This window comes from Echiichthys vipera, assembly GCF_963691815.1.
Source record: "Echiichthys vipera genome assembly, chromosome: X".
In the NCBI taxonomy this organism is placed as follows: domain Eukaryota; kingdom Metazoa; phylum Chordata; class Actinopteri; order Perciformes; family Trachinidae; genus Echiichthys; species Echiichthys vipera.
Genome location: NC_139825.1, coordinates 36,755,680 through 36,760,270, shown reverse-complemented (window position 1 = coordinate 36,760,270; position 4,591 = coordinate 36,755,680).

The following is a 4,591-nucleotide window of genomic DNA, read 5'->3' as shown; positions in this document are numbered from 1 at the left end:
AAAATACTCTATACCTTGATTTTCAACCTCACATTTTTTTTTTTCAAATACATGTAGTCTTACTTTTTCACAAACAGTCTTGAAGGGGCTTTGGTGCTTTCACATTGGAGACATTACACTCATGCTTCTCTACTTTTAACCTCCTCCACTTCCTGCTCCCTCTCTGGTGCCTGCGATTGGTCAACGTTTCCTCAAGACATTCGGAAAGTTAATTTCTGTTGCGCTTACATTGCAAAGATACACTCACTTGCAATATGCCAAAAACAAGTACTGTCAAAAATACTTCGGTGACAGCTGTGACCACAAGAACATTATTGTCAGTCCTAGTTACCATAAAACTGTTGTTGAGCCTTGTATTAGTATTTGAAAAATTCAGGATCACTTTGTATTACAATCAAAGTTAGTTTTGTAAAATATTGTTTTCAAAGATAATTTATTGAGATTGTTTTCCTTTTTATCTTTTGTATATAGCATTAACTTTTACAAGTGATTATTTGTGTCTTAGCTCTTTGTATTTAGAAAATCTTTGTTCATATGCAAACACTGATGAATGTTTTTGTATATCAGGAATATACAGTGTGATGCCTTGCTCTTTTATTATCCAAAGAATAGCCCATAATCTCCAAATATGTGGTGCTACACAATGTAGCCTATGAACTTTAAAAGCACCTACTACTACATAGGGCTGTATATGGGCTGTGTACTATATATACATCATTGTACTATATACATCTTTGAAATGGCTATTGTATCAAGAATTCAATTTGTCTCAAGGCACATGTGTTTTTTTTAGAGTTACTAGTTCCTAATCTTATTTAGACACTCTATTTTACAGTTTATGTATGTAATTTGCTATGAGACAAACAGTGGTGTGGCCCCAAAATAACACTGACGCATGAATTGGTTGACTCAAAGGTTCCTGAAACGTCCAGTATCAGTAGTAAACACCAGCAATCAGCAGCTGTACTAGTACTGTAAAATAAAATGTCTCACTGCGTTTGTGCTAATTAGTACTAATAGCCATTGTATTCCAGTTTGGCAGAGGGTTTTGACCCAAATTTCCTTAGTGTGGCCAAAACAATAGGTTTAAAGCTCTCTGCTCCAAAGGTGCTTGATATGAGTGTATTTATATTGTGTTAGTTAATGTTTTCTTTGTACAGTAAGTACTTGGAGTTGCTAAATATGCAACAACAATACCTCATTTGGAACAAAACACAACTCAACTAGCCATTTAACTATGAAAATCTACTTTACAGTGGTGCTTTAGCCAAACAAGGGAGATATAAGTTATAGATATAAAAAATGGACCATCTCATTTTTAGTTGGTTAGGTGTTTATTGTGGCACATTGCTTTTTAATGCTGCCTTTTCTGTACTTTTTATTTCTTTCCCTGAGCAGTTAGTGGATTGATCAGCTAAATGAAAAGTGTATCCCGGATTTGATGAAATAATGTTGAATTGTCTTCAAATGTCCATTAAACAAGTTGAGAATGGGCTGTTAAAATGTCTACTTTGAACACGTAATACCTGTGACCACAGGAGAAGTTAAAAGTGTTTTGTATCCAGAGCTCTTACTCTGAGCCAACCTTATGTGTCTACCTCAGTCTCTGTTATGATTGCCCCCCTGCCGTATCTTTCTCTCCCTTGCACCGGAGGGATTTGTGCTGGCTAAGATTAAGCATGAGTTGTTGAGGCTACCCAGTGCAGTTGATGGTCCTAACACAGATCCAGGGAGTGTGTCCTCTACAACCTTGTAATGCTTACCATCCTGTGGAGGACAGTGAAAACTGATCCAGAAACTGTGGTTAGGGGCAACTTTTTCCCGCAGCCCATTCAGTTAACTCCTCCTGGTCGTAAATGTCTGTACTGACATCACACCTTATTTTAAGGGCCTGTTAAACAGCAGTGAGTACTTTTTAATTTTTTTTTACCACACATCATTTACAAATGAGACTCCCTCGTGTGATTGTAAGCGGCATATCAAATCTAGGTTGAATCAGTGAAAGCAGAACACAGTATTAATACAGCACCTCATATTATTCCTCTAAAGTTTGATTTTTCAGTCTGAGCAGTTTGACTCCTCGTGGTCAACCTCTAAATGTAAATAGCAGTACAGGTCAAACACCATATCAACAGGCTCTTGAAATAAGCATATTGTATGTCTCTTATTCACAAATGGCAGTATTAGTTTGTGTTTCAAGAAGATTTCTGTATATTTATGTAATTACTTGTATTTATTGTTACTTCATTATAATGTTATGTCAATATTTAATTTTTTATGGATTTGTTGGATTTCTGTTCATTTCCAGAAAAGGTTACGATTAAAGTGAAGTAGAGGTACTATCAAAGGCTTTTTTCATTCTTATTTGAACAATATATTTTGGTAACGCTTAAAATTACGCCCTGCAACATACAGAGTCATTTTTGCTTATTAAAAGTTTTGTGGAGTTTTTTTTTACTAGCGGTGTACAATACGAACCAATACATACAATACAATATTTTATACTGCAGGTTTGTTTTTTTTCACTAACATTAACATATGAAGGGGTACAGTGTGGCATTTAGGGAAAAATCATGGTTCATGATTCATGGGTCATGAGTTCCATAGAACTTTATAAATCTGATGTGAGTTATTTCAAAACAACCTTATACCACAGAATGCATATTGCAACTAACAATTATTTTTATTATTGATTAATCTACAGATTATTTTCAAGATTAAGAAATTAATTTTTTGGTTGGAAATATCAAATAATAGTGAAAAATATCAATCCCAGTTTTTCAGTCCAAGATAATGTCTTTAAATATCTTGTTTCGTTAGTCAAAACAAAAATATGTTCAGATTAACATCATATAACACAGATAAAAACAAGAAATCTCCATATTTGAGAGGCTGAAAAAAAATTATTTTCATTAAAATGCAAATTCCTGCAAAAATGCACATTAACAGATTATCAAAATAGTTGATTATTTTTCTGTCAATCGACTATTCGAATAGTCGACTAATCCCTGCAGCTTTAGCTTTAACGGTAAAACCAATTACATACTATTTACACTTGCGTATAAATCTGATTAGATCCAAAGCCAAAACCCCAGGCAACGGCCATACAATACAGCTTCCCTCAGCAACAGAAGAAAACAATGGTTGACGCTTGTTTATGACCCGGTGTGGTTCTTAAGAGTGGTTATACTGATGTACACAATATAATTGGTACCTGGTAGCTACAGTATAAATATTGTATTTTTATAAGTTACTTGATTGTTATTCCCTTACTTCCCTTAACTTCATATCTCGTTCACTTACACGTATGTAACGGTACGTATACTGTGCTGGTACACAGTCAGTACAAAACTTTAGTTTGAAATTTGGAATAATTAGGTTGTATGTTGCAGGCTGTAATCTAAAGCATTACCAATTTACTGGCAACTTACACTGACTAGTTGTCCAAGAAAAAGTCACAAACCGAAATAACAAGTACCAACTTCTAAAATAATTCATTACACCAATAGCCTTGCTGCATGCAAAATTGTAGTCCTGCTGATAAGCCCTATAATGAAGTATTTAACTCAAGAGTACCAACTCCTTCTGTATGTTAATTACAGTGTGTTTCTGTATAAGGAAGTGTCCTATATTAATTAGTGCTTTACCTTGACTTCAGCAAAAAGATTTAAAAAGAGAGGCCTGGCAAACAGCTTATCAAGCAGTCCTCCCCGCCGGTCTATTCAATGGAGTGTTTTTCCTGAATGAAAAAGCACAAATCACTGAGCTATATCCTTGTTATTTTAAGTGGTCAGGGCCTCTGCTGACCTCTTTGAGCGATCGTGCTTTTACCATCTGTGTCAGGAGTTCAAAGCTTTTTCCATCAAGGTAAATATGTGTCCTCTGCGACAATGCATCAGTATACCTCCCATTTCATTTACTGTGTTCATTCACTCTTAATGCCTACCCCAGATTTTTTTCTGGAACGCCCGGTGACGCGTGCTCTCTTATAAAATTGCCAGCGACCTTTGACCCTTTCTGTCTGGCCCCTCCACTCTGGTCTAATGCAAGTTGATGACAGTGTACCAATATGGGGGCCAGAGACAGTGACTCGAACGAGGGGGGCCGCCAACAAGACAATGCAGGGGTGTATTGGTTGTTCAAAGGTCACGTTTGATCTGGGGAGGGGCCCCTTCCTGGTTTATCGCCATCAGCACAGACAGACTTCTGGGAAACTGCTGTGAGCCCAGGGTGGTTGGGGCGGGGGGGGGGGGGTGGTGGAGGGGGGGTTGTTGGGCCAGAGTTAAAAAGGATTTCCAAAAACTATGCTGACATTGAAAAGTGTTTAGGGTGGGGGGGTTGTCATTTCACATTGTGCTTACTGATGCTTTGCCTGTCCGGATTTTTACCAGCCGTGACAACGATGCTGTATTGTCTTCACCTTGTGAGTCTGTGTGTCATTATGGCAAAACGTAGCCCTGGAGACACCTACTGTAGCGGGAACTACGGCAGAGCTGGTTTTAAGTTTGGTTTATTTTGCTAGATGTTTACATGTCTGTCTGCCTGTGGACAGATTGTGTCACTGTGATAGCATACTAACATTGCAAGATGC